General features: G+C 38.7%; 1 non-coding gene across 1 annotated transcript; it reads left to right on the top strand.

Moving 5' to 3' along the window:
• Positions 1-10,988: 10,988 nt before the first annotated feature.
• Positions 10,989-11,092, top strand: LOC130959023 (small nucleolar RNA R71). Its single transcript, XR_009078120.1, has one exon. It is a non-coding gene; the product is annotated as a small nucleolar RNA R71 (small nucleolar RNA).
• The last annotated feature ends 970 nt before the right edge of the window (positions 11,093-12,062 follow it).

Here is a 12,062-nt window from a genome sequence, read left to right as displayed (position 1 = left end):
ATGTTAAAATTGTTAGGTTTGAATGTCTATATCTGAGTAAATATATATATATTATACATGATATATATATATATATATATATATATATATATATATATATATATTTTAAAAAAAAGTATAACAGGTAAACTCGTACGAGTCTACGAGTCGAGTCTAGGTCAGCTCCACGAGTTTACCTAGACTCGCGAGTTTGACAACCTTGATGTCATCATATGCACATATAAATAGAGGCTTAACCCTCTGTATAATAACACACAATAATAATAATCCTTCCTTTCTACGGAGCAATATTTCTCTCTCACTTTAATATACATATATATCTCTCTCTCTCTTTATAAATATATATACATATCTTACAACATATAATATTAGTAAATTATTATAGTAAAATAAGAGCATATTTATATTTCTCTATTTTATATTTATCTTTCTTATTTACTTTACAACACGTTATCAGCACAAGACTCTAATCAAATTTTTAGAAAGACTCAGATAACAAATTTTCATTATGTCGAAGCTCTCTCATCTTGAATTCAATGCTCTTGATATATCTGCAAACAATTATTTATCATGGATATTAGATGCTAAAATCCATCTTGATTTAATGGATCTTGGAGATACCATTAAGGCTGAAATAATGCATTCCAAAAGGATAAAGCCAAAGCCATGATTTTTCTTCATCGTCATCTTGACGAAGGATTGAAAAATGAATATCTCACATTAAAAGATCCTGCAGATCTTTGAAAAGACCTTGAAGAAAGGTACAATCATCAAAAAACAGTGATACTTCCTCAAGCTCGATATGAATGGATGCACTTGCATCTACAGGATTTTAAGTACATAAATGAATATAATTCTGCAATGTTTCGAATCACCTCACAAATAAAATTATGTGGGAAAAAGATAACTGATCATGATATGTAGGAGAAAACTTTCTCAACTTTTCATGCCTCGAATGTGCTTCTGGAGCAGTAGTATCGAGAAAAAGGGTTTAAAAAATATTCTGAGTTAATTTCTTACCTTCTTGTTGCTGAACGCAACAATGAGTTGCTCTTGAAAAATCATGAAGCGCGCCCAGCTGGCGCCGCCCCATATCCTGAAGTAAATGCGGCAAATTACCCCATAAGAGGTAAATGGCAAGGTTTTAATAACAAGAAAAATTATGGAAGGAAAATGGATTATATTCAAAAGAGAGGATCTCATCAGAAGTGGGATAAAGAAAGAAATATTGGGTAAAATAAATCAACAGAGGATAAGTGTTTCCGTTGTGGTGGAAAGGGCCATTGGTCGCGTACCTGTCGTACCGTAAGCCACCTAGTCGATCTTTATCAAGCATCTTTGAAAAAAGACGACAAAGGAAAGGAGACAAATTTCGTTTCAAATGATGTTGCTGAAAACTCCACCACTCATTATGATGTATCTGATTTCTTTAAGGACCCTGAAGGAAATATTGGTCATTTGATCAATGATGGAACAGTTTAATATGTGGGATTGTTAAGTATCTATGTAAATAAATAATGTAAAGAACTTATTGTTAAGTTTTATTTGCTATGTATTTAAGTTTCAAATATGATGTATATAAATAATAAAATATTAATGTTTATAAATTTTGAAATCATTAAACGTGTCATGTTTTACAATAAAATTTTAGTATATGACATTATTTTTATGTACAATATTTCTTAGAAAAAATAATTCCGATTAAGTATTCAATTTAACTATGCATACTACTCATTTTATTATTATTTTTCTTTGAAGAAAATGGCAAGAATATATAATGAAGATGTATGCCTTACGGATAGTGCAAGTTCGCACACTATTCTCAAAAGTGATATATATTTTACCCATCTGGTGCCAAAAGAAGAATGTGTTAATACTATTATTGGCTCAAGCAATGTGATAGAAGGCTTCGGAAGAGCTATAATTTTGTTTCCTGGAGAAACAAAATTTATAATAAATAATGCACTATTGTCTACAAAGTCTCTGAGAAACTTGTTGAGTTTCAAAGATATTTGCCGAAATGGATATCATATTGAGACAATGAATGAGGAAAGTCATGAGTACTTCTGTATCACAACTCATGATTCAAATAAAAAGGTTATATTAGAAAAGTTTCCCTCCCTTTCACCTGGGTTATATTATACTGAGATTAGTGCAATTAAATCACATGCCACTATAAACCAGAAGTTTACTAGCCCAAATGAATTCATAACTTGGCACGACCGAGTGGGTCATCCAGAAACAACCATGATGCGGAGAATTGTTGAAAACTCCCATGGACATTCACTAAAGAACCAGAAGATTCTTAAATCTAGTGAATTTTGTTGTGCTGCTTGTTCTCAAGGGAAGTTAATTTTAAGGCCATCACCAGTAAAAATTGGATTTGAGTCCCCTAAATTCCTAGAAAGAATTCAAGATGATATATGTGGACCTATTCATCCACCATGTGAATCTTTTAGATATTTTATAGGCCTGATAGACGCATCTTCGAGATGGTCACATGTGTGCTTATTGTCTTCTCGCAACCTGGCGTTTGCGAGATTACTGGCTCAAATTATTCGATTAAAAGCACAATTTCCAGAAAATCCAATCAAAGCAATTCGTCTTGATAATGCTGCTAAATTTACTTCCCAAGCTTTTTGGTGGACGAAATTGTGATTTATTGTCTTTGTACTTGTATGAAATTTAATAATTGGCTCTATTTGAATTCACAACTCCGTTCAACTAACCAGCAAGTGTACTGGGTCGTCCAAGTAATAAACCTTACGTGAGTAAGGGTCGATCCCACAGAGATTGTTGGTATGAAGCAAGCTTTGGTCACCTTGTAAATCTTAGTTAGGCAGATTAAATTGGTTTATGGTTTCGAAAATTAATAATAAAAAGAAAATAAAAAGGGATAGAAATACTTATGTAAATCAATAGTGGGAATTTCAGATAGGTGTATGGAGATGCTGTGTTCCTCTTGAAACTCTACTTCACTACTCACTCTTCCTTCAATCCTTCTTACTCCTTTCCATGGCAAGCTGTATGTAGGGCATCACTATCATCAATGGCTACTTTTAATCCTCTCGGGAAAATGGTCCTATGCGCTGTCACTGCACGGCTAATCGTCTGGAGGCATCACCCTTGGTTGATAGCTACATCCCATCCTCTCAGTGAAAATGGTCCAAATGCTCTGTCACAGCACGGCTAATCATCTGTCGGTTCTCAATCAGGTTGGAGTAGAATCCATTGATTCTTTTGCGTCTGTCACTAACGCCCAGCCTTCAGGAGTTTGAAGCTCGTCACAGTCATTCAATACCGGAATCCTACTCGGAATACCACAGACAAGGTTAGACTTTCCGGATTCCCAGGATCCTACTCGGAATACCACAGACAAGGTTAGACTTTCCGGATCCCCATGAATGCCGCCATCTATCTAGCTTATACCACGAAGATTCTGTTGGGGAATCTAAGAGATATGCGCCCGGCCTAAGGTAGAACGGAAGTGGTTGTCAATCACGCGCGTTCATAGGTGAGAATGATGATGAGTGTCACGGATCATCACATTCATCAAAGTGTAGTGCAACGTATATCTTGGAATAAGAATAAGAGAGAATTGAATAGAAAGTAATAATAATTGTATTGAAACTTGAGGTACAGCAGAGCTCCACACCCTTAATCTATGGTGTGCACAAACTCCACCATTGAAAATACATAAGTGAAAGGTTCAGGCATGGCCGAATGGCCAGCCCCCTAAACGTGCTCAATGGCCTCCTAAGACGAAGAATAAAACAAAACTGAGACCAAAGATGAAACGTGGTCCAAAGACTCCTAATACAATAGTTAAATGTTCTATTTATAATAACTAGCTCCTAGGGTTTACATGAGTAAGTAATTGAAGCATAAATCCACTTCCGGGGCCCACTTGGTGTATGCTTGGGCTGAGTTTGATCTATCCACGAGCTGAGACTTTTTTTGGAGTTGAACTCCAAGTTATGACGTGTTTTGGGCGTTCAACTCCGGATTATGACGTTTTTCTGGCGTTTAACTCCAGACAGCAGCATGTACTTGGCGTTCAACGCCAAGTTACGTCGTCAATTTCCGAATAAAGCATGGACTATTATATATTGCTGGAAAGCTCTAGATGTCTACTTTCCAACGCCGTTAAGAACGCGCCATTTGGAGTTCTGTAGCTCCAGAAAATCTATTTTGAGTGCAGGGAGGTCAGATTCCAACAGCATCAGCAGTCCTTTTTGTCAGCCTTTTTTCAGAGTTTTGCTCAAGTCCCTCAATTTCAGCCAGAAATTACCTGAAATCACAAAAAAACACACAAACTCATAGTAAAGTCCAGAAATGTGAATTTAACATAAAAACTAATGAAAACATCCCTAAAAGTAACTTGAACTTACTAAAAACTACCTAAAAACAATGCCAAAAAGCGTATAAATTATCCGCTCATCACAACACCAAACTTAAATTGTTGCTTGTCCCCAAGCAACTGAAAATCAAATAGGATAAAAAAGAAGAGAATATACTATAAATTCCAGAATATCAATGAATATTAATTATAATTAGATGAGCGGGACTTGTAGCTTTTTGCTTCTGAACAGTTTTGGCATATCACTTTTTACTTTGAAGTTTAGAATGATTGGCTTCTCTAGGAACTTAGAATTTCGGATAGTGTTATTGACTTTCCTAGTTAAGCATGTTGATTCTTGAACACAGCTACTTATGAGTCTTGGCCGTGGCCCTAAGCACTTTGTTTTCCAGTATTACCACCGGATACATAAATGCCACAGACACATAACTGGGTGAACCTTTTCAGATTGTGACTCAGCTTTGCTAGAGTCCCCAGTTAGAGGTGTCCAGAGCTCTTAAGCACACTCTTTTTTGCTTTGGATCACGACTTTAACCACTTAGTCTCAAGCTTTTCACTTGGACCTTCATGACACAAGCACATGGTTAGGGACAGCTTGATTTAGCCGCTTAGGCCTGGATTTTATTTTCTTGGGCCCTCCTATCCATTGATGCTCAAGGCCTTGGATCCTTTTTACCCTTGCCTTTTGGTTTTAAGGGCTATTGGCTTTTTCTGCTTGCTTTTTCTTTTTCTTTTTTTTCGCCATTTTTTTTTCGCAAGCTTTCTTTTTTTCACTGCTTTTTCTTGCTTCAAGAATCAATTTCATGATTTTTCAGATTGTCAATAACATTTCTCTTTGTTCATCATTCTTTCAAGAGCCAACAATTTTAACATTCATAAACAACAAGATCAAAAGACATATGCACTGTTCAAGCATTCATTCAGAAAACAAAAGTATTGTCACCACATCAATATAATTAAACTAAATTCAAGGATAAATTCGAAATTCATGTACTTCTTGTTCTTTTGAATTAAAACATTTTTCATTTAAGAGAGGTGAAGGATTCATGGATTTTATTCATAGCTTTAAGACATAGTTACTACATACTAATGATCACGAAATAAAGACACAAAACATAGATAAACACAACATTAAAAACCGAAAACAGAAAGAAATAAAGAACAAGGAATGAATCCACCTTAGTGGCGTCTTCTTCTTGAAGGACCAATGATGTTCTTAAGCTCTTCTATGTCCCTTCCTTGCCTTTGTTGCTCCTCCCTCATTGCTCTTTGGTCTTCTCTTATTTCTTGGAGAATGATGGAGTGCTCATGATGTTCTACCCTTAGTTGTTCAACATTGTGGCTCAAATCTTCTAAGGAAGTGTTGAGTTGTTCCCAATAGTTGTTGGGAGGAAAGTGCATCCCTTGAGGCATCTCAGGGATTTCTTGATGATGAGCTTCCTCATGCATCTCTTGAGAACCGTGAAGGGTCTCTCTTGCTTGCTCCATCCTCTTCTTGGTGATGGGCTTATCCTCTTCAATGGAGATGTCTCCTTCTATGATAACTCCAGCTGAGTAACATAGATGGCAAATAAGGTGAGGGAAAGCTAGCCGTGTGATGAGCGGATAATTTATACGCTTTTTGGCATTGTTTTTAGTATGTTTTTAGTATGATCTAGTTAGTTTTTAGTATATTTTTATTAGTTTTTAATTAAAATTTACTTTTCTGGAATTTACTATGAGTTTGTGTGTTTTTCTGTGATTTCAGGTATTTTCTGGCTGAAATTGAGGGACCTGAGCAAAAATCTGATTCAGAGACTGAAAAGGACTGTAGATGCTGTTGGATTCTGACCTCCCTGCACTCGAAGTGGATTTTCTGGAGCTACAGAAGCCCAATTGGCGCGCTCTCAACGGCGTTGGAAAGTAGACATCCTAGGCTTTCCAGCAATATATGATAGTCCATACTTTGCCTAAGATTTGATGGCCCAAACCGGCGTTCAAAGTCACCCTCAGAATTCCCAGCGTTAAACGCCGGAACTGGCACCTAATTGGGAGTTAAACGCCCAAACTGGCATAAAAGCTGGCGTTTAACTCCAAGAAGAGTCTCTACACGAAAATGCTTCATTGCTCAGCCCAAGCACACACCAAGTGGGCCCGGAAGTAGATTTTTATGTCTTTTACTCATCTTTGTAAACCTTAAGCTACTAGTACTCTATAAATAGGACCTTTTACTATTGTACTTTCATCTTTGGACATCTAGTTCTTAGATCATTGGGGGGCTGGCCTCACGGCCATGCCTAGACCTTGTTCTTATGTATTTTCAACGGTGGAGTTTCTACACACCATAGATTAAGGTGTGGAGCTCTGCTGTACCTCGAGTATTAATGCAATTACTATTGTTCTTCTATTCAATTCCGCTTGTTCTTTGTCCAAGATATCACTTGCTCTTCAACTTGATGAATGTGATGATCCGTGACATTCATCATCATTCTCACTCATGAACAAAGTGACTGACAACCACTCTTGTTCTACAAGCATACGAGGCTCTAGTGAATATCTCTTGGATTCCTGATACACGATGCATGGTTGATCGCCTGACAACCGAGTGCTCGCCTGACAAACGAGCCAGCCATTCCGTGAGATCAGAGTCTTCGTGGTATAGGCAAGAACTGATGGCGGCATTCAAGAGAATCCGGAAGGTCTAACCTTGTCTGTGGTATTCTGAGTAGGATTCAATGATTGAATGACTGTGACGTGCTTCAAACTCCTGAAGGCGGGGCGTTAGTGACAGACGCAAAAAAATCACTGGATTCTATTCCGGCCTGATTGAGAACCGACAGATGGATAGCCGTGCCGTGACAGGGTGCGTTGAACATTTCCAATGAGAGGATGGGAGGTAGCCACTGACAACGGTGAAACCCTTGCATAAGCTTGCCATGGAAAGGAGTAAGAAGGATTGGATGAAGACATTAGAAAAGCAGAGAGACGGAAGGGACAAGCATCTCCATTCGCTTATCTGAAGCTCTCACCAATGATATACATAAGTATCTCTATCTTTATCTTTATGTTTTATTCATCATCTATACCCATTTGAGTCTGCCTGACTGAGATCTACAAGGTGACCATAGCTTGCTTCATACCAACAATCTCCGTGGGATCGACCCTTACTCACGTAAGGTATTACTTGGACGACCCAGTGCACTTGCTGGTTAGTTGTGCAAAGTTGTGTAGTGATCACAATTTCGCGCACCACCGTGCCATGGGTGAAGGCTTGTCGGCTATTTTATAGATTTCATTGGAGATGACCTCATGAACTTCTACTTCCTCTCCAATCATGATGCCATGAATCATGATGGCCCGATCCACAGTAACTTCAAATCGGTTGCTAGTAGGAATGATGGAGCGTTGAATGAACTCCAACCACCCTCTAGCCACAGGCTTGAGGTCCAGTCTTCTTAGTTGGACTGGCTTGCCTTTGGAGTCTCTCTTCCATTGAGCTCCTTCCACACATATGTCCATAAGGACTTGGTCCAACATTTGATTAAAGTTGACCCTTATAATGTAGGGGCGTTCATCTCCTTGCATCATGGGCAAGTGGAATGCCAACCTCACATTTTCCGGACTAAAATCTAAGTATTTCCCCCGAACCATTGTGAGATAATTCTTTGGACTCGGGTTCATACTTTTATCATGGTTTCTAGTGATCCATGCATTGGCATAGAACTCTTGAACCATTAAGATTCCGACTTGTTGCATGGGGTTGGTTAGGACTTCCCAACCTCTTCTTCGGATTTCATGTCGGATCTCCGGATACTCATTTTTCTTGAGCTTGAAAGGGACCTCAGGAATCACCTTCTTCTTTGCCACAACATCATAGAAGTGGTCTTGATGGCTCTTGGAGATGAATCTTTCCATCTCCCATGACTCGGAGGTGGAAGCTTTTGTCTTCCCTTTTCCTTTTCTAGAGGATACTCCTGTCTTAGGTGCCATTGATGGTAATGGAAAAACAAAAAGCTTATGCTTTTACCACACCAAACTTAAAATATTGCTCGTCCTCGAGCAAGAGAAGAAAGAAGAGAAGAAGAAGAAGAAGAAATTTTTGTAGAGAGGGAGAGATGTAGGTTCGGCCAAGTGGGAGAAGAGGGGTTTGTGTTGTGTGAAAATGAAGTAGAATGGAAGGGTATTTATAGGGAGAGGGGGTAGGGTGTATTCGGCCATTTTGGGTGGGAATGGGTGGGGAAAATGGTTTTGAATTTTTGAAGGTAGGTGGGGTTTATGGGGAAGAGTGGATGGATGTGAGTGGTGAAGGGGGTAATTGGGAAGAGGAATTGAGGTGATTGGTGAAGGGTTTTGGGAAGTGTGACATGGGGAAGAGTAATCACAAAATCTAGGATTAGGAGGTAAGGTGGGAATATGGTAGGTGGGGATCCTGTGGGGTCCACAGATCCTGAAGTGATCCTGTGGGATCCACAGATCCTGAGGTGTCAAGGAATTCCATCCCTGCACCAAATAGGCATGTAAAATGCCTTTGCACACCATTCTGGCGTTTAAACGCCCATTGGTGCACATTCTGGGCGTTCAACGCCCATGTAAAGCATGTTTCTGGCGTTGAACGCCAGTTTCATGCTTGTTACTGGCGTTCAGCGCCAGAATGTTGCTTGTTTCTGGCGTTCAGCGCCAGAATGATGCTCTGTTCTGGCGTTGAACGCCGGCCAGATGCATCTTACTGGCGTTGAACGCCAGCTTGTGCTTCCTCCAGGGTGTGATTTTTTTCTTCTGCTGTTTTTGATTCTGTTTTTAATTTTTTTGATTTTTTCGTGACTCCTCATGATCATGTACCTAATAAAACACAAAATAACAATAAAATAGAATAAAGTAAAAATTAGATAAAAATTGGGTTGCCTCCCAACAAGCGCTTCTTTAATGTCAATAGCTTGACAGTGGCTCTCATGGAGCCACAAGGTGATCAGGTCAATGTTGTATAGTGCCAACACCAAACTTAGAGTTTGGATATGGGATCTTAACACCAAACTTAGAGTTTGGTTGTGGCCTCACAACACCAAACTTAGAGTTTGACTGTGTGGGCTCTTCTTGACTCTGAACTGAGAGAAGCTCTTCATGCTTACTCTCTTTTGTCACAGAGGGATGGCCATGTGCCTTAAACACAAGGTAGTCCCCATTCAATTGAAGGACTAATTCACCTCTGTTGACATCTATTACAGCTCCTGCTGTGGCTAGGAAAGGTCTTCCAAGGATGATGCAATCATCCTCTTCCTTCCTAGTGTCTAAGATTATGAAATCAGCAGGGATGTAAAGGCCTTCAACCTTTACTAACACGTCCTCTACTATTCCATAAGCTTGTCTTAATGACTTGTCTGCCAATTGTAATGAGAACAAGGCAGGTTGTACCTCAATGATCCCCAGCTTCTCCATTATAGAGAGTGGCATAAGATTTATCCCTGACCCCAGATCACACAGAGCTTTTGCAAAGGTCATGGTGCCTATGGTGCAAGGTATTAAGAACTGGCCAGGATCTTGTTTCTTTTGAGGTAAAATTTGCTGAATCCAGGTTTCCAGTTCACTAATGAGCAAGGGAGGTTCACTTTTCCAAGTCTCATTACCAAACAACTTGGCATTCAGCTTCATGATAGCTCCTAAATATTGAGCAACTTGCTCTCCAGTTACATCTTCATCCTCTTTAAAGGAAGAATAGTCTTCAGAGCTCATGAATGGCAGAAGGAGATTTAATGGAATCTCTATGGTCTCTATATGAGCCTCAGATTCCTTTGGATCCTTAATAGGAAACTCCTTCTTGCTTGAGGGACGTCCCAGGAGGTCTTCCTCACTAGGATTTTCGTCCTCCTCCTCCCTTATGCATTCGGTCACATTGATTATATCAATGGCCTTGCACTCTCCTTTTGGATTCTCTTCTGTATTGCTTGGGAGAATACTGGGAGGAGTTTCAATGACTTTCTTACTCAGCTGGCCCACTTGTGCCTCCAGATTTCTAATGAAGGATCTTGTTTCACTCATGAAACTGAAAGTGGCCTTTGACAGATCAGAGACTAGATTGGCTAAATTAGAGGCGTTTTGTTCAGATTTCTCTGTCTGTTGCTGAGAAGATGATGGATATGGCTTGCTATTGCTCAGCCTATTGCGTCCACCATTGTTAAAGCCTTGTTGAGGCTTTTGTTAATCCTTCCATGAGAAATTTGGATGATTTCTCCATGATGAGTTATAGGTGTTTCCATAAGGTTCACCCATGTAATTAACCTCTGCCATGGCAAGGTTCTCAGGATCATAAGCTTCTTCAGAAGCTGCCTCTCTAGTACTGTTGGATGCATGTTGCCATCCATTCAGATTTTGAGAGATCATGTTGACTTGTTGAGTCAACACTTTGTTCTGAGCCAATATGGCATTCAGAGCATCAATTTCAAGAACTCCTTTCTTCTGAGGTATCCCATTATTCATGGAATTCCTCTCAGAAGTGTACATGAATTGGTTGTTTGCAACCATGTCAATGAGTTCTTGAGCCTCTTCAGGCGTTTTCTTTAGGTGAATAGATCCACCTGCAGAATGGTCCAATGACATTTTCGAAAATTCAGATAGACCATAATAGAATATATCTAATATGGTCCATTCTGAAAACATGTCAGATGGACATCTTTTGGTCAGCTACTTGTATCTTTCCCAAGCTTCATAGATGGATTCACCATCTTTTTGTTTGAAGGTTTGAACATCCACTCTCAGCTTGCTCAGCTTTTGAGGAGGGAAGAATTTATCCAAGAAGGCAGTGACCAGCTTATCCCAGGAGTCCAGGCTATCCTTAGGTTGAGAATCCAACCATATTCTAGCTCTGTCTCTTACAGCAAAAGGGAAAAGCATGAGTTTGTAGACTTCAGGATCAACTCCATTCGTCTTTACAGTCTCACAGATCTGCAAGAACTCAGTTAAAAACTGATAAGGATCTTCAGATGGAAGTCCATAAAACTTGCAGTTTTGTTGCATTAAGGCAACTAGCTGAGGTTTCAGCTCAAAGTTATTGGCTCCAATGGCAGGAATGGAGATGCTTCTTCCATCAAACTTGGACGTTGGCTTTGTGAAGTCACCAAGCATTCTCCTTGCATTATTATTATTTTCGGCTGCCATCTCCTTCTCTTGTTCGAAAATTTCTGAAAGGTTACCTTTAGAATAATTTAATTTAGCTTCTCTTAATTTCCTCTTCAGGGTCCTTTCAGGTTCTGGATCAATTTCAACAAGAGTGCCTTTATCCTTGTTCCTGCTCATATGAAAGAGAAGAAAACAAGAAAAGAAGAGGAATCCTCTATGTCACAGTATAGAGATTCCTTTATGTTAGTAGAAAAAGAAGGGAGTAGAAGAATGAAGAAGAATTCGGATTTTTAGATGAAGAGAGGTGAAGAGAAGTGTTAGTAATTAAATAATTAAATAGAAGAAGAGAAGAGAGAGAGAATTCAAAAATAATTTTTAAAAAAAAAGTTAGTGATTTTCGAAAATTAGAGATAAAATGTAATTGAAATTAAAATTTAAAACAATTAATTAATTAAAAAGAATTTTTGAAAAAGAGAGAGGTATTTTCGAGAATTGAAGAGAGAAAAGTAGTTAGGTAGTTTTGAAAAAGATAAGAAACAAACAAAAAGTTAGTTAGTTGATTGAAAAAGATTTTAAAAAAAAAATTTAAAAAGATAAGAAGATAAGAAGTTAG

Source organism: Arachis stenosperma, chromosome 10 (genome assembly GCF_014773155.1).
Source record: "Arachis stenosperma cultivar V10309 chromosome 10, arast.V10309.gnm1.PFL2, whole genome shotgun sequence".
Taxonomy (NCBI): domain Eukaryota; kingdom Viridiplantae; phylum Streptophyta; class Magnoliopsida; order Fabales; family Fabaceae; genus Arachis; species Arachis stenosperma.
The sequence above is the reverse complement of the archived record's forward strand: the minus strand, read 5'-3'. Positions and strand labels throughout refer to the sequence as shown.